Below are 19841 nucleotides of genomic sequence, written 5' to 3'. Positions count from 1 at the left end.
TGGCTCCCAAGGATGATCCAGACTTGTGGAGGTCTACAAATGTTTTTCTGAAGACTTGGCTGGTTTCTTATGATTTTCCCATGATGTCAAGTAGCCTACAGGGAGGAGGTGAGGGCACTCGGAGCGTGGTGTCAGGAAAACAAACTCTAACTCAACGTCAACAAAACAAAGGAGATTATCGTGGACTTCAAGAAACAGCAGAGGAAGCACCCCCCTATCCACATTGACGGGACAGAAGAGGAGGTGGAATGTTTTAAGTTCCTTGGCTTACGGACAAACGGAAATGGTCCACCCACACTGACAGCGTGGTGAAGAAGGCGCAAACAGCGCCTCTTCAACATCAGGAGAATGAAGAAATTTGGCTTGTCACCTAAAACCACTTTTACAGAGAGCATATTGTCGGGCTGTATCACCACCTGATACGGCAAAATGCACCTCCCTCGACCGCAAGGCTCTCCAGAGGATAGTGCGGTCTGCACAATGCATATCACTGGGGGCAAACTACCTGCCCATCAGGACACCTACAGCACCCTGTGTCACAGGAAGGCCAAAAAGATCATCAAGAACAACCACCTGAGCCACAGCCTGTTCACCCCGCTATCACCCAGAATGCGAGGTCAGTACAGGTGCATCAAAGCTGGGACCGAGAGACTAAAAACATCTTTTGTCTCAAGGCCATCAGACTGTTAAACAGCCATCACTAACATAGAGAGGCTTGCTGGCAACATACAGACTTAAATCACTGCCAACTTCAATAAAGGTATCCATGGTCACAGAAATAAGCACTTATCTATAAACAAGCTCTAAAATCATGTTTGTTGCACTCTGGATGTCCAATTTTTGCTGTGCAACATGGACATACAGAAATAAGCACTTTTCCATAAAACAAGCTTCTAAATCATGTTTGATGCACTCTGGATTAAAAAATGTTTTTGTTAAGTTTATTCGAGATATTCAGGTAAGTAATGTTGCTGCACATTCCTTAAAAACAGATCCAGCAAAACTGTTGGATTACTGCACATTATGGTAAGTACAGGTAAGTAATGTTGCTGCACATTCCTTAAAAACAGATCCAGCAAAACTGTTGGATTACTGCACATTATGGTTCACAAATGAAGAATTTCTGAAACCGTTCATAAAGTTCAGCAAGTTTATTCGAGATGTTATGAAAACACTGTAGAATGTTTTCAGCAAGTTGCAACATTGAAATGCAGAAATAAGCACTTTTCCATAAACAAGCTCTAAAATCATGTTTGTTGCACTCTGGATGTCCAATTTTTGCTGTGCTGTCTATTTGAGATGAAATGAACATTGTGGACAGTTTTCAGCAAGTTGCAACATTGAAATGAGGAAATAAGCACTGTTCCATAAAACAAGCTCTAAATCATGTTTGATGCACTCTGGATTAAAAAACGTTTTTGTTAAATTTATTCGAGATGTTATGCAAACACTGTAGACTGTTTTCAGCAAGTTGCAACATTGAAATGCAGAAATAAGCACTTTTCCATAAACAAGCTCTAAAATCATGTTTGATGCACTCTGGATGTCCAATTTTTGCTGTGCTGTCTATTTGAGATGAAATGAACATTGTGACAGTTTAGAGCAAGTTGCAACATGGAAATACAGACATAAGCACTTTTCCATAAAACAAGCTCTAAATCGTGTTTGATGCACTCTGGATTAAAAAATGTTTTTGTTAAGTTTATTCGAGATGAAAGGAACATTGTAGACTGTGTTGCTGCACATTTGCAGAAAAAGCAGATAAAACCAGCAAAACTGTTGGATTACTGCACATTATGGTAACTGTTTTGTTTTTGAAATCAGAAATGAATAAGTAAATGTTGCTGCACATTCCTTAAAAACAGATCCAAAAACTGTTTTATGCACATTATGGTTCACAAATGAAAATTTCTAAAAACCATGTTTGTTCATAAAGTTCAGCAAGTTTATTCGAGATGTTATGAAAACACTGTAGAATGTTTTCAGCAAGTTGCAACATTGAAATGCAGAAATAAGCACTTTTCCATAAACAAGCTCTAAATCATGTTTGATGCACTCTGGATATCCAATTTTTGCTGTGCTGTCTATTTGAGATGAAATGAACATTGTGGACTGTTTTCAGCAAGTTGCAACATTGAAATGCAGAAATAAGCACTTTTCCATAAACAAGCTCTAAAATCATGTTTGATGCACTCTGGATGTCCAATTTTTGTTGTGCTGTCTATTTGAGATGAAATGAACATTGTGACAGTTTTCAGCAAGTTGCAACATGGAAATACAGACATAAGCACTTTTCCATAAAACAAGCTCTAAATCGTGTTTGATGCACTCTGGATAAAACAATGTTTTTGTTAAGTTTATTCGAGATGTTATGAAAACACTGTAGAATGTTTTCAGCAAGTTGAAACATTGAAATGCAGAAATAAGCACTTTTCCATAAACAAGCTCTAAAATCATGTTTGATGCACTCTGGATGTCCAATTTTTGCTGTGCTGTCTATTTGAGATGAAATGAACATTGTGACAGTTTTCAGCAAGTTGCAACATGGAAATACAGAAATAAGCACTTTTCCATAAAACAAGCTCTAAATCGTGTTTGATGCACTCTGGATAATCCAATTTTTGCTGTGCTGTCTATTTGAGATGAAATGAACATTGTGGACTGTTTTCAGCAAGTTGCAACATTGAAATGCAGAAATAAGCACTTTTCCATAAACAAGCTCTAAAATCATGTTTGATGCACTCTGGATGTCCAATTTTTGCTGTGCTGTCTATTTGAGATGAAATGAACATTGTGGACAGTTTTCAGCAAGTTGCAACATTGAAATGAGGAAATAAGCACTGTTCCATAAAACAAGCTCTAAAATCATGTTTGATGCACTCTGAATTAAAAAATGTTTTCAGTTTATTCGAGATGTTATGCAAACACTGTAGACTGTTTTCAGCAAGTTGCAACATTGAAATGCAGAAATAAGCACTTTTCCATAAACAAGCTCTAAAATCATGTTTGATGCACTCTGGATGTCCAATTTTTGCTGTGCTGTCTATTTGAGTTGAAATGAACATTGTGACAGTTTTCAGCAAGTTGCAACATGGAAATACAGACATAAGCACTTTTCCATAAACAAGCTCTAAAATCATGTTTGATGTACTCTGGATGTCCAATTTTTGTTGTGCTGTCTATTTGAGATGAAATGAACATTGTGGACAGTTTTCAGCAAGTTGCAACATTGAAATGAGGAAATAAGCACTGTTCCATAAAACAAGCTCTAAATCATATTTGATGCACTCTGGATTAAAAAATGTTTTTGTTAAGTTTCTTTGAGATGTTAATGAAAACACTGTAGACTGTTTTCAGCAAGTTGCAACATTGAAATGCAGAAATAAGCACTTTTCCATAAACAAGCTCTAAATCATGTTTGATGCACTCTGGATATCCAATTTTTGCTGTGCTGTCTTTTTGAGATTAAATGAACATTGTGGACTGTTTTCAGCAAGTTGCAACATTGAAATGCAGAAATAAGCACTTTTCCATAAACAAGCTCTAAAATCATGTTTGATGCACTCTGGATGTCCAATTTTTGTTGTGCTGTCTATTTGAGATGAAATGAACATTGTGACAGTTTTCAGCAAGTTGCAACATGGAAATACAGAAATAAGCACTGTTCCATAAACAAGCTCTAAAATCATGTTTGATGCACTCTGGATAAAACAATGTTTTTGTTAAGTTTATTCGAGATGTTATGAAAACACTGTAGAATGTTTTCAGCAAGTTGAAACATTGAAATGCAGAAATAAGCACTGTTCCATAAAACAAGCTCTAAAATCATGTTTGATGCACTCTGGATGTCCAATTTTTGCTGTGCTGTCTATTTGAGATGAAATGAACATTGTGACAGTTTTCAGCAAGTTGCAACATGGAAATACAGAAATAAGCACTTTTCCATAAAACAAGCTCTAAATCATGTTTGATGCACTCTGGATGTCCAATTTTTTGTTGTTTATTTGAGATGAAATGAAAACACTGTAGACTGTTTTCAGCAAGTTGCAACATTGAAATGCAGAAATAAGCACTTTTCCATAAAACAAGCTCTAAATCATGTTTGATGCACTCTGGATTAAAAAATGTTTTTGTTAAGTTTATTCGAGATATTCAGAAAAATTGTAATGTTTTGCTGCACATTCCTTTTCCATAAAAACAATCCAGCAAAACTGTTTGATGCACTCTGGATTAAAATTTTTTTGTAAGATACAAGTAATGTTGCTGCACATTCCTTAAAAACAGATCCAGCAAAACTGTTGGATTACTGCACATTATGGTTCACAAATGAAGAATTTCTGAAACCGTTCATAAAGTTCAGCAAGTTTATTCGAGATGTTATGAAAACACTGTAGAATGTTTTCAGCAAGTTGCAAAATTGAAATGCAGAAATAAGCACTTTTCCATCAACAAGCTCTAAAATCATGTTTGATGCACTCTGGATGTCCAATTTTTGCTGTGCTGTCTATTTGAGATGAAATGAACATTGTGGACTGTTTTCAGCAAGTTGCAACATGGAAATACAGACATAAGCACTTTTCCATAAAACAAGCTCTAAATCATGTTTGATGCACTCTGGATTAAAAAACGTTTTTGTTAAATTTATTCGAGATGTTATGCAAACACTGTAGACTGTTTTCAGCAAGTTGCAACATTGAAATGCAGAAATAAGCACTTTTCCATAAACAAGCTCTAAAATCATGTTTGATGCACTCTGGATGTCCAATTTTTGCTGTGCTGTCTATTTGAGATGAAATGAACATTGTGACAGTTTAGAGCAAGTTGCAACATGGAAGCACTTTTCCATAAAACAAGCTCTAAATCGTGTTTGATGCACTCTGGATTAAAAAATGTTTTTGTTAAATTTACTCGAGATGTTAATGAAAACACTGTAGACTGTTTTCAGCAAGTTGCAACATTGAAATGAGGAAATAAACAATGTTCCATAAAACAAGCTCTAAATCATGTTTGATGCACTCTGGATTAAAAAATGTTTTTGTTAAGTTTATTCGAGATGTTAATGAAAACACTGTAGACTGTTTTCAGCAAGTTGCAACATTGAAATGCAGAAATAAGCACTTTTCCATAAACAAGCTCTAAAATCATGTTTGATGCACTCTGGATGTCCAATTTTTGCTGTGCTGTCTATTTGAGATGAAATGAACATTGTGGACAGTTTTCAGCAAGTTGCAACATGGAAATACAGAAATAAGCACTTTTCCATAAAACAAGCTCTAAATCATGTTTGATGCACTCTGGATGTCCAATTTTTGCTGTGCTGTCTATTTGAGATGAAATGAACATTGTGGACAGTTTTCAGCAAGTTGCAACATGGAAATACAGAAATAAGCACTTTTCCATAAAACAAGCTCTATAAATCGTGTTTGATGCACTCTGGATATCCAATTTTTGCTGTGCTGTCTATTTGAGATGAAATTAACATTGTGGACAGTTTTCAGCAAGTTGCAACATGGAAATACAGAAATAAGCACTGTTCCATAAACAAGCTCTAAAATCATGTTTAATGCACTCTGGATGTCCAATTTTTGCTGTGCTTGTCTATTTGAGATGAAATGAACATTGTGGACAGTTTTCAGCAAGTTGCAACATGGAAATGCAGAAATAAGCACTGTTCCATAAAACAAGCTTCTAAATCATGTTGATGCACTCTGGATTAAAAAATGTTTTTGTTAAGTTTATTCGAGATGTTATGAAAACACTGTTAGACTGTTTTCAGCAAGTTGCAACATTGAAATGCAGAAATAAGCACTGTTCCATAAAACAAGCTCTAAATCATGTTTGATGCACTCTGGATGTCCAATTTTTGCTGTGCTGTCTATTTGAGATGAAATGAACATTGTGATTTCAGCAAGTTGCAACATGGAAATACAGAAATAAGCACTTTTCCATAAAACAAGCTCTAAATCATGTTTGATGCACTCTGGATGTCCAATTTTTGCTGTGCTGTCTATTTGAGATGAAATGAACATTGTGGACAGTTTTCAGCAAGTTGCAACATGGAAATACAGAAATAAGCACTTTTCCATAAACAAGCTCTAAATCATGTTTGATGCACTCTGGATGTCCAATTTTTGCTGTGCTTTATTTGAGATGAAATGAAAACATTGTGGACTGTTTTCAGCAAGTTGCAACATTGAAATGCAGAAATAAGCACTTTTCCATAAACAAGCTCTAAAATCATGTTTGATGCACTCTGGATGTCCAATTTTTGCTGTGCTGTCTATTTGAGATGAAATGAACATTGTGGACAGTTTTCAGCAAGTTGCAACATTGAAATACAGAAATAAGCACTTTCCATAAAACAAGCTCTAAATCATGTTTGATGCACTCTGGATTAAAAAATTTTTTGTTGTTTATTCGAGATGAAATGAAAACACTGTAGACTGTTTTCAGCAAGTTGCAACATTGAAATGCAGAAATAAGCACTTTTCCATAAACAAGCTCTAAATCATGTTTGATGCACTCTGGATAAAAAATGTTTTTGCTGTGCTGTCTATTTGAGATGAAAAACATTGTAGACTGTTTTCAGCAAGTTGCAACATTGAAACAGAAATAAGCACTTTTCCATAAACAAGCTCTAAATCATGTTTGATGCACTCTGGATGTCCAATGTTTTTTTTGCTGTGCTGTCTATTTGAGATGAAATGAACATTGTGGACAGTTTTCAGCAAGTTGCAACATTGAAATACAGAAATAAGCACTTTTCCATAAAACAAGCTCTAAATCATGTTTGATGCACTCTGGATAAAAAATGTTTTTGTGCTGTTTATTCGAGATGAAATGAAAACACTGTAGACTGTTTTCAGCAAAGTTGCAACATTGAAATGCAGAAATAAGCACTTTTCCATAAACAAGCTCTAAATCATGTTTGATGCACTCTGGTAAAAAATTAAAAAATGTTTTTTTGTTAAACAAGTTTATTTGAGATATTCAGGTTAAGTTTATTCGAGAAATGAAAAATGTTGACTGCACATTTTTCCAGCAAAATCTGTTTGGATTACTGCTGTCAACAAATGAAATTGTACAGAAGTTAATGAAATTGAAATGCACTTTTCCATAAACAAGCTCTAAATCATGTTTGATGCACTCTGGATGAAAAAAATGTTTTTTTGCTGTGCTGTTTATTTGAGATGAAATGAAAACATTGTAGACTGTTTTCAGCAAGTTGCAACATTGAAATGCAGAAATAAGCACTTTTCCATAAACAAGCTCTAAATCATGTTTGATGCACTCTGGATGTAAAAAATGTTTTTGCTGTGCTGTTTATTTGAGATGAAATGAAAACACTGTAGACTGTTTTCAGCAAGTTGCAACATTGAAATGCAGAAATAAGCACTTTTCCATAAACAAGCTCTAAAATCATGTTTGATGCACTCTGGATGTCCAATTTTTGCTGTGTTGTCTATTTGAGATGAAATGAACATTGTGGACAGTTTTCAGCAAGTTGCAACATTGAAATACAGAAATAAGCACTTTTCCATAAACAAGCTCTAAATCATGTTTGATGCACTCTGGATTAAAAAATTTTTTTGTGCTGTTTATTTGAGATGAAATGAAAACACTGTAGACTGTTTTCAGCAAGTTGCAACATTGAAATGCAGAAATAAGCACTTTTCCATAAACAAGCTCTAAAATCATGTTTGATGCACTCTGGATGTCCAATTTTTGCTGTGCTGTCTATTTGAGATGAAATGAACATTGTGGACAGTTTTCAGCAAGTTGCAACATGGAAATACAGAAATAAGCACTTTTCCATAAAACAAGCTCTAAATCATGTTTGATGCACTCTGGATTCCAATGTTTTGTTTAGACTGTTTTCAGCAAGTTGCAACATTAGCAGTTTAAATTCGAGATGTTATGAAAACACTGTAGACTGTTTTCAGCAAGTTGCAACATTGAAATGCAGAAATAAGCACTTTTCCATAAAACAAGCTCTAAATCATGTTTGATGCACTCTGGATTAAAAAATGTTTTTGTTAAGTTTATTCGAGATGAAATGAAAACATTGTGACTGTTTTCAGCAAGTTAAAAACATTGAAATACAGAAATAAGCACTTTTCCATAAACAAGCTCTAAATCATGTTTGATGCACTCTGGATGTCCAATTTTGTTGCTGTTTATTTTAAAAACAGACTGTTTTCAGCAAAACTGTTGAATTACTGACATTATGGTTCCACAAATGAAGCTCTAAATTTCTGAAACCGTTCAAAAAGTTCAGCAAGTTTATTCGAGATGTTATGAAAACATTGTAGAATGTTTTCAGCAAGTTGCAACATTGAAATGCAGAAATAAGCACTTTTCCATAAACAAGCTCTAAAATCATGTTTGATGCACTCTGGATAAAAAATTTTTGCTGTGCTGTCTATTTGAGATGAAATGAACATTGTGGACAGTTTTCAGCAAGTTGCAACATTGAAATACAGAAATAAGCACTTTTCCATAAAACAAGCTCTAAATCATGTTTGATGCACTCTGGATAAAAAATTTTTTGTTGTGCTGTTTATTTGAGAGATGTTATGAAAACACTGTAGACTGTTTTCAGCAAGTTGCAACATTGAAATGCAGAAATAAGCACTTTTCCATAAACAAAGCTCTGAAATCATGTTTGATGCACTCTGGATGTCCAATTTTTGCTGTGCTGTCTATTTGAGATGAAATGAACATTGTGGACTGTTTTCAGCAAGTTGCAACATTGAAATGCAGAAATAAGCACTTTTCCATAAACAAGCTCTAAAATCATGTTTGATGCACTCTGGATATCCAATTTTTGCTGTGCTGTCTATTTGAGATGAAATGAAGATTGTGGACTGTTTTCAGCAAGTTGCAACATTGAAATGCAGAAATAAGCACTTTTCCATAAAACAAGCTCTAAATCATGTTTGATGCACTCTGGATTAAAAAAATGTTTTTGTTGCTGTTTATTTGAGATGAAATGAAAACACTGTAGACTGTTTTCAGCAAGTTGCAACATGGAAATACAGAAATAAGCACTGTTCCATAAACAAGCTCTAAAATCATGTTTGATGCACTCTGGATGTCCAATTTTTGCTGTGCTGTCTATTTGAGATGAAATGAACATTGTGGACAGTTTTCAGCAAGTTGCAACATGGAAATACAGACATAAGCACTTTTCCATAAAACAAGCTCTAAATCATGTTTGATGCACTCTGGATTAAAAAATGTTTTAAGTTTATTCGAGATGTTATGCAAACACTGTAGACTGTTTTCAGCAAGTTGCAACATTGAAATGCAGAAATAAACACTTTTCCATAAACAAGCTCTAAAATCATGTTTGATGCACTCTGGATGTCCAATTTTTGCTGTGCTGTCTATTTGAGATGAAATGAACATTGTGGACAGTTTTCAGCAAGTTGCAACATGGAAATACAGACATAAGCACTTTTCCATAAAACAAGCTCTAAATCATATTTGATGCACTCTGGATTAAAAAATGTTTTTGTGCTGTTTATTCGAGATGTTATGAAAACACTGTAGACTGTTTTCAGCAAGTTGCAACATTGAAATGCAGAAATAAGCACTTTTCCATAAAAAACAAGCTCTAAATCATGTTTGATGCACTCTGGATTCCAATTTTTTGTTGTTTATTTGAGATGAAATGAAAACACTGTAGACTGTTTTCAGCAAGTTGCAACATTGAAATGCAGAAATAAGCACTTTTCCATAAAACAAGCTCTAAAATCATGTTTGATGCATGTTTGATGCAGTCCAGGGCCCGCCCGGTCGATGCCGAGATGACGGTGGCAACCCTGTCTCTCCCGTAGACAGCCACGGTATCTTGCTGGCGCGCAAGTCAAATGCACTCCGGGAGGGACAGGGGTATTCCGCGGGCCAGCTCAGATGGGACAGAGGCAGGTCGTGGTGTGGGGGGCTGGTGCCATAACCGGTGCTGGAGCCTGCACATTCCCCTCCAAGCGCAGGATGTTTGCCAGCACGCTTTCCATGGTACTGCCGAATCTGGAGAGACAGTCCTCGTGATGCTGGACTGTCTCTCTGATGGTCGACAGCTCAGTCTTTCCTGCTGTCTCCGTTTATTTGGGTTGGTTATTCTGTCACGTTGTCTAATGATTGGAGACAGGTGCAGGGATACGTAATAGGGTTTTTATTTCTTCACCCAAACAAAGAGTGAGGACAAACCTCTAAATAAGACACGGGACGAGACCCATAAAAGGAGTGCACAAGTACACGTAGCATGGAAGCCAATACAACAGCACAGGTACTCACAGGACCAACGGACATGGTAGCAATAACCGACAAGGACAACGGAGAACAGAGGGCACAAAAATATCATGCTAATCAGGGGAATGGGAACCAGGTGTGCGTAATGAGACAAGACAGTAATGAATCCAATTCGGTGATGCCTAGAAGGGGCTGGTGACGTAGACCTCCAGAGCTGGTGAATGGAAGGACTATGAGTTAGTCCATCCATGACAGGGATGGACTTACTCACATTCAACAAAAGTAACTACCTCATCATGGTCGATTATCACTCAGACTATTGGGAGCTCAATGAGATGAAGTACACTATATCAGACACCATCCTTGAATGCTGCAAAAGCAGTTCCAGAACATGGCGTTGCCCACACAGTTATTTGTGATAATGGACCCCCTTCTCTGGAATGGACTTTCAAAGATTTGCTGATGAGTGGGACTGTAAACATGTGACATCTCACCATATCACAGCCAAAGCAATGACAAAGCAGAATCAGCAGTGGAAATTGCCAAAATGCTCCTAAAAAAAGGCTGCGATGGATGGTGAAGACCCATGGAAAGCAATGTTGGCATGGCGTAATACTCCAACAGAGGGACTTAACAGTTCTCGAGTACAGCGACTCATGTCCTGACGGATACGCACGATCCTACCCACCATTGAAAAAACTGCTCGAACCCCAAGTGGTACAAAAATGTCATTCAAGAAAACAAGCAAAAGGGCTGACAGCAAAACACCACTATGACACGACCAACATCATCCACAAACAGTAAGGGTTCTTCTCCACCCAACAACTCAGGCCATCGTCATCCAAGGACAAGCAGTAAGGGTTCTTCTCCACCCCAACAACTCAGCCAGCAATTGACGCTGGGCATATGCACTGATTAATCCAGTGACCGGTCGTATGAAGTACTAGCAAATGCTAAAAATACAGCAGAAACAGAAAGACATTTGTGCAGTGACTGAACAACTCAGGATCCCCCTGAACGACCACCAAACAAACATGGATGAGGATGACTGGGGACCACGGCACGAACCTGCCATCCAAGCAGGTGGTGAACAACAGGCTGCTGATATGGAAGCAGCCCCACTGCCTGAAAATATACCAGAATCAGGGCAAATATCAGGCCGCATGTGAAATACTCCAGACTCTATGTTGCTTTAATCGTAACGTTTAAATTGTTGGAAAAAAATAATAATTGGGAAGAGGGTAGTCTGCTCATTGGCTTTAAAGTTGATGCTTATTGATGGTACTTGAATAAAACACAGTTATGTTTTTGTTAACAATGTGATGTTTTCACTGGCAAGGGTCTAACCCTAGTTCTCCTGTTTATGAATCGAGGAGCAGTTATCTTCATTTGTTGTATAAAGGAGGATGTTACGAGATGTGGCCAAGCCAATAGATGGCGCTGCTGTTATGTAAATCTGAGTGTGATACTTCTATAGTACTAGCGAGCCAAGTTAGCATTACTCACTGAACGGAGTCAAGTGCGCTACCGAGTCATGCTTAGCAAGACTTTCTAATCAACATTACCTTGCTCTGTACTGTAGAATGAACAGCACACAAAACATTGTCCTTGAACTGATTACTTTAAAATGAAATGCAGCCGGGGTTAAAAGGATAATTTAGGTGCTAATGGCAGCCTGCAATTACCTCATCGGCCTTCCACCTTGAGATTCTCGAACAAGGGGCATCAATGAGCTAGCCCTCAACGTCACATCCTAGAAAAGCTCAAACTTCGGATGCGATGTTCCATAAACTCCATATGCAAGAATATGGTGTGCTGAAAAGACACTTCTGATCTTCAAATGCCTTACTACAGTCTATGGTTAAGGAAAGGGTAGGCGTTAAGGTTAAGTTGTAGGGTAGGGACTTCCCAAGGAATTCCCAAGGAATTCTATAGACACTGCCCCATGCCAACAACCATTTTGTTATGGCAAGCCTAAATAAGTTCAGGAGTAAACATTTTGCAGTACAAATATACAGATGTCCTTCCCTAACTCAGTTGCCGGAGAGGAAGGAAGCCGCACGGGATTTCACCATGAGGCTAATGGTGATTCTAGTACGTTACAGAATTTAATGCGTTTGAGCCAGCCAGTTGTGTTGTGACAAGGTAGGAGTTCTATACAGGAGATACCACTAGATTATTCAAGAACAGCTCAAATAAGCAAAGAGAAATGACAGTCCATCATTACTTTAAGACATGAAGGTCAGTCAATGCTGTATGGGTGACTTGACACAACATCAATCTAAAGACTGCTATTTATCCAATTAAAACCTCTCTGGGATATGTGGGACAGTAGCGTCCCACTTGGCCAAAGACAGATGAAATGCAGAGTCGCCAAATTCAAATAAATTCCTATAAAAATCAAACTTTCATGAAATCACACATGTAAGACACCAAATTAAAAGCTACACGTGTTGTGAATCCAGCCAACATGTCAGATTTCAAAAGGTTTTATATAATCAAACAATGCTATTATCTGAGCATAGCACCATAGTAAACAAAAGTGAGAAAACATTTCAACCCTGCAGGTGCGACACAAAACGCAGAAATAAAAATATAAATCATGCCTTACCTTTGACGAGCTTCTTCTGTTGGCACTCCAATATGTCCCATAAACATCACAAATGGTCCTTTTCTTGATTAATTCTGTCCAGATATATCCAAAATGTCCATTTATTTGGCGCATTTGATCCAGAAAAACACCGGTTCCAACTGCATAGCGTGAGCGACAAAATATCACAAAAGTTACCTGTAAACTTTGCCAAAACATTTCAAACTACTTTTGTAATACAACTTTAGGTATTTTTAAAGTAAATAATCGATAAAATTGAAGACGGGATGATCTGTGTTCAATACAGGAAGAAAACAAACTCAAGCATGCTTTCTGGTCTTGCGCCTCTATCAAACAGTACACATGAAGTGACACTCATTCAAGATGGCCGTACTTCTTCATTACACAAAGGAATAACCTCAACTAATTTCTAAAGACTGGTGACACCCAGTGGAAGCGGTAGGAACTGCAAGCAAGTCCCTTAGAAATCCCGGATTCCCAATGAAACCTCATTGAAAAGATGGTGACTTCAAAAACAAATCTGAATGGTTTGTCCTCGGGGTTTCGCCTGCTACATAAGTTCTGTTATACTCACAGACATGATTAAAACAGTTTTAGAAACGTCAGAGTGTTTTCTATCCAAATATACTAATAACATGCATATATTAGCAACGGGGCCTGAGTAGCAGCCAGTTTACCTTATTCATCCAAGCTACTCAATACTGCCCTCCAGTCCAAAAGAAGTTCAAGCATTTATGACTTGACAAGGAAAATACATACTATGGCATATCTTATCTTCTGGGGATGAGTAGGCAGTTGAAATTGGGCATGCTTTTTAATCCAAAATTCCAAATGCTGCCCCCTATCCAGATAAGTTTTAACTAACTATGTTTAATTGTTACGCGATTAAATTAATAATGTAACAATTAATTCATAAGTATCTGGGGCACCACGAGAGTGGTTCTTTAAAGAGTTATCTCCGAATTAAACTCTAAAAGGGCATTACCTATCACATCTATAAACAGTCAACTTATTAATCATAACCTCGTATCATATGACCATTCTGAACAGTCGTAACCTCCTTGGATCTGCAAAAACCAGAGCCTTACTTATGATTCACTACTACACAAATTTGTTTAATTATTTATTTACAAGATAATTAAATGGGAACACAAGATAAACATACACACTCTGCACTAGCTATTGACTGTAATACACTGAAAACAGGTCCCTAGCGGAATGACAACAGTATTGATGCTTTTAAAGGAGCGATGGAGAGGCAGAGAGAGGTACAGAGACACTTAACATTGGTACATTCAAAAACCACTCTCGTCTACAGTAACCACCTACTTTGAACACGAACTGCTGCCCACTGAGTAAGAAATCATTAATGTTTTTACGTGAAATGCCTGAGTTTGCTGGTGGTCTCTTGGTGAACAGGGCAGCCTTGGAAAGGGGGTTGGGCCTTTTCGTGGCACACTTGTAAGGTTCTAATTGAACGAAATGGTTACAACAAGTCTTCTACTGTTATCCTTCTTTGTAGTTGTCTGGTAGCACAGGACTTGTTGTGTAGTCCTGAACCGAACTACAGAGTTGACTTTCCTTCCATTCACTCTTGAAGAGGCTTCTTTGAAGATAGGCTAGCCAAACGTATCGATGGTTTGAGCAGAGTAACAGGATGATCCTACTTAAATTTTGCTTTCAGCCGTATCAATGATTGTCTGGGAGGTGAGTTTATTGTCTCCACCTTGTGTTGAGATTCCAAATTCAAACCACTTTAAATGTGCAGCTGCAGCCTCACTCTTTTCTGGTCTAATGTGTTTTTTCTTAACCAATTATGTATATGCTCAAAAGGGGCTCCTGGCCTCACTCCAGGCGGTAACTACTCACTGTGCAAAGTTAGGTTAACAAAAAATTATCTTATAGCTTCTCAAATCACACCTGACTCTCTTAACAAAAACACATTCATAATTTGTCATATTACATGCACAACACAGAGTATGGAAACTTCATATATGTAGTGTCTATACTTTCCAAGTTACAGTATTTCCTTTATAACATTTTTAATAACATCACAAAATTACAAACAAAATGACATTAGTGTTCTATTTATCACCTCTGACCATTCCTCACGATTTAAGTCAGAAATATTGTTCCAGTATTCGCTATGAACGAGTTAGAGTTTCAGCGGGAAAAAGTTTGCTTTGGTGAATCTTGAGAGCGCAGATCTGAATCTTCTCCCTTGATTTACAACAGGCCGGTTATTAACCCCCTAGTTCTTTCCTTCCCGCTCTAGGGTGAGAGGGGGTCTGATTGAAGTTATTCATTGCATACCTGATTTGACCCATTTGTATTCTCGTGGACAGTCAAGACAATGCGGAACATTTCAAGAACTTTTCAAGTGTCTTCAAGTGCAGAATAGGTTCATGAGAGTTACCAGCCCCAGAAGTTGCAGCCTATACAAAGTCTTCACATCTCAACATCAACTGTTCAGGGGAGACTGCGTTGAATCAGGCCTTCATGGTTGAATTGCTGCAAAGAAACCACTACTAAAGGACACCAATGATAAGAAGAGACTTGATTGGGCAAAGAAACACGAGCAATGGACATTAGACCGGTGGAAATCTGTCCTTTGGTCTGATGAGTCCAAATTTGAGATTTGGTTCCAACTGTCGTGTCTTTGTGAGATGCAGAGTAGGTGAATGGATGATGTCCGCATGTGTGGTTTGTACTGTGAAGCATTGAGGAGGAGGTGTGATGGTGTGGGGGTCCTTTATTGGTGACACTGTCTGTGATTTATTTAGAATTCAAGGCACACTTAACCAGCATGGCTACCACAGCATTTGTCAGCGATACACCATCCCATCTAGTTTGCACTTAGTGGGACTATCATTTGTTTTTAACAGGACAATGGCCCAACACACCTCCAGGCTGTGTACGGGCTATTTCACCAAGAAGGGGCTGCATCAGATGACCTGGCCTCCACAATCACCCGACCTCAACCAAATTGAGATGGTTTGGGATGAGTTGGACCTCAGAGTGAAGGAAAAGCAGCCAACATTTGATCAAAATATGTGGGAACTCCAGAATGCGAAGCTGCCATCAATGCGAAGGGTGGCTACTTTGAAGAATCTAAAATCTAAAATATATTTTGATTTGTTTAATAACACTTTTTTGGTTACTACATGATTCCATATGTGTTATTTCATAGTTTTGATGTCTTCACTACAATGTACACTACCGTTCAAAAGTTTCGGGTCACTTCAAGATGTCCTTGTTTTTGAAAGAAAATATAATTTTTTTGTCCATTAAAATAATATCAAATTGATCAGAAATACAGTGTAGACATTGCAAATGTTGTAAATTACTATTGTTATCATTTTAAAAGGTAAATTGATCATTAGAAAACCTTTTTGCAATTATGTTAGCACAGCAGAAAACTGTTGTTCTGATTAAAGAATCAATAAATCTGACCTTCTTTAGACTAATTGAGTGTCTGGAGCATCAGCATTTGTGGGTTCGATTTCAGGCTCAAAATGGCCAGAAACAAATAACTTTCTTCTGAAACTAGTCAGTCTATTCTTGTTCTGAGAAATTAAGGCCATTCCATGCGAGAAATTGCCAAGAAACTGAAGCTCTTGTACAACGCTGTGTACTACTCCCTTCACAGAACAGTGCAAACTGGCTCTAATCATAATAGAAAGAGGAGTGGGAGGCCCCAGTGCACAACTGAGCAGGAGGACAAGTACATTAGTGTCCAGTTTGAGAAACAGACTCCTCACAAGTCCTCAACTGGCCGCTTCATGAAATTGTACCCGCAAATACTCCAGTATGCTGGCCTTCTAGGCAGAGTTCCTCTGTCCAGTGTCTGTGTGTTCATTTGCCCATCTTAATCTTTATTTTTTAATTGGCCAGTCTGAGATATGGCTTTTTCTTTGCAACTCTGCCTAGAAGGCCAGCGTCTCGTAGTCGCCTCTTCACTGCTGACGTTGAGACTGGTGTTTTGCGGGTACTATTTAATGAAGCTAACATAATTGCAAAAGGATTTTATAATGATCAATTAGCATTTTAAAATGATGAACTTGGATTAGCTAACACAACGTGCCATTGGAACACAGGAGTGATGGTTGCTGATAATGGGCCTCTGTACGCCTATGTAGATATTCCATTAAAAACCAGCCGTTTCCAGCTACAATAGTCATTTACAACATTAACAATGTCTACACTGTATTTCTGATCAATTTGATGTTATTTGATGTTATTTTCTATCAAAAACAAGGACATTTCTAAGTGACCCCAAACTTTTGAACAGTAATAACAATATTTAATTTGTAGAGCGTATATCCCACACTCAATGCAGTATAGGACCCACAAATTGGTTCCCGTGATTGAGTCAAAACTTATCAATAACTGATCAGCGGTCATAACAAGAAAATCCACTGTGTGTTTGAACTTTTGACTGGTACTGTACATGTATACACGGGACAGTACCTGGCTGTATTGCAAAGTATTATTTAGATTAATAGCGACAGGAAGTTGATGTGTGATATTCGAATGTTAGCACACATAATGAGACTGGAATTACATTAATATTTAATCAACTAGGTGATGAAGGGAAGTACAGCATGAGTTGTGTGTATCCAATGTCAAACAGATCGTTACCTTGAATTTGACAGAAGATATTTGTCTCACTGTCTGTGGCAGACAGGTATAAACACTGCAACCTAATCCGTAACCCAGGGTTCCCCAACTGGCGGATTGCGGGCTGTATTTGGCCCACAGGTGGTTTTATTTGCCCTCCCAAGTTTTCTGAGCAAAAAAAATAAACATTTTTTTTTATTTTTTATTGTTGGACATAAAAGACAGTTACACCACAGGAAATCAGCTCCAACACATAATAGAGAGTCATTTGATCCTATACAAACGTAAGCAAGGTTTGAATTGATTATGTTTTAGTCAAACATTGTATCTGTTTTGGCACCATCGGTCAATTTGCAGTCGACAAATTATTTGCAAGTATGTTCCAGCCCCCCGACCATCCACTCAAGAAAAAATGGCCCGCGGCTCAATCTAGTTGATGATCCCTGCCCTAACCCTTCTCTTTTATTAGTGCAAAACACGACAAAATCTGATTTGTGTGCCTGTGCCTGGTTTTATATGTTGCTTGAAAAACTCCAAACATGCCTTCCCTATCTGTGTTCTACAGAGTAGAGCATCTAGCAGTGTAGCCTGTTTTTCTGTTTGTGAAGGGCACACAGACACTCTGTATCCAATTAGGTTACCTTCTGGAGCTTTCCAGTACGCTCACTGGGAAAGTCAAAACAGCATAGATACATAAATTACACAGTCCTTTTCTGCTGCGCTCCTGGCACTTGCCAGCCATGCACAGCCATCAGAAATGTCTTCGACAGTGCAATGGAGTGTTCAGTCCATTCAAAACAATGACCTTCTAGATTCAAAACACTAATACACTTGAATGTCAGCTAATAATTCACGCCGTTTATTTGCAGGATGGACCAACATGAGTATAGTAGACTACATTTTAAGCAATATTATCACTACTGTTTTCGATTTTGGCATGATGACTTTCACAGACTAGTCTGGGATGAATTATTCAAGTCTAGCATCAGTGGGTGAAACTCAGGGTAAAATCCATTGCCTGGTGCAGCCAGAAGACAAGCATGTCTTGTTTGTGCTGTTTCAATGATCTAAGTATTTTGTCACAGATCTTAGACACAAGATAGTGTCTTTAGCATCAATGCAGCTTAGATAATTAACGAAAATGTATCATCAATGAGGTGGTGTAGAATGCTCCAAGTTAATGAGCAGGTTTGTAAATCTTTGAAGACAAACGGAAGACTTTCAATTGAGATTCCTGATGAAGACCGGTCATTATCCTATGAGGAGAAATGATAACTGAGGATAAGCAAGCACAAGTGATTCTTTTACCACACTCTCATTTGGAAATTAAGGAAGGAAATGGTCAGTTCAAGATGACCTAGAAATGTTTAAAAGTTACATATGTTCAAAAATGTCCTTATTGCATGTATGTTTGGACCTATCAGCATTATAATTCAAATACATTTCACACTTATCATGCGTAGTCATTATGAGTCTGTGAACAATAAAGTAATTAAACCCGTTCAGTTGTTTTACTTTTTGATGGTTAAATCTTGTGACAATGGTCCTTGATAATACCTTTAGCAGAGCCTGACAGTCTGATTGAAATCTGATTGGAATGTAAAAATTACCATGAGTAATAAACCAAAGGGCAAAACTTGATTAATTCCATATTATTCAGAAAGACAGTGGAGTGCCTCTGGTGAACAAGCCATCGTGGAACTGAAATTGTTCAATGTAGGCTTATAGCAGGTGTTAAAATATTCATGTTTTTTTTTAAAGGCAATCAAAAAAGTGTTCCATTATTTCCTGAGGTGACAGGAGCTGCCACACCGAGAGGCATCTCTATTACTGTGACTGCTAATAGGGCAGTCTCCTCTTTGACATGCCAATGGGGCCATAGAATGACAAGCGTTGGCATTTGTGACAAAGAGGAAAAATTATTTTGGAGAGAAGCACAAAGACAGGAAGGGAAGAATGAAAGAATGAAAACAGGACAGATGAAGATATGTCACTTCCTTCCAGTCTGACCGACATAAGGGAAAATGACACCTCAAGGGCATCCTTGTGGGTTTCTTTGTGAAAGTGCTGTTACTTGTCAACAAATCTCATCCAAACAATTATATTTCCACACAATTGGTTTTCAAACGTTAGTCCCTTCTCTGCAGTCTCATGCAGTGACTCATATTTGGTAAGATTCCATGGTGACTTTAGTAGTAATTCCAGGTAAAGGCTCTCAGTCAGGTCAGTGTTATAGTTCTATTATTAATGTACAGTTATTCAGTACAGTGTGTCTCCAGCGGTTTCTACTATTATTCATTCACTGGGAGAAGAAAGAGGACACTCCACTCTTCCACTCTTTTGCGTTCTGACA

The sequence above is a fragment of the Oncorhynchus tshawytscha genome, linkage group LG20, assembly GCF_018296145.1.
Source record: "Oncorhynchus tshawytscha isolate Ot180627B linkage group LG20, Otsh_v2.0, whole genome shotgun sequence".
Taxonomy (NCBI): domain Eukaryota; kingdom Metazoa; phylum Chordata; class Actinopteri; order Salmoniformes; family Salmonidae; genus Oncorhynchus; species Oncorhynchus tshawytscha.
This window is presented reverse-complemented; position numbering follows the sequence as displayed.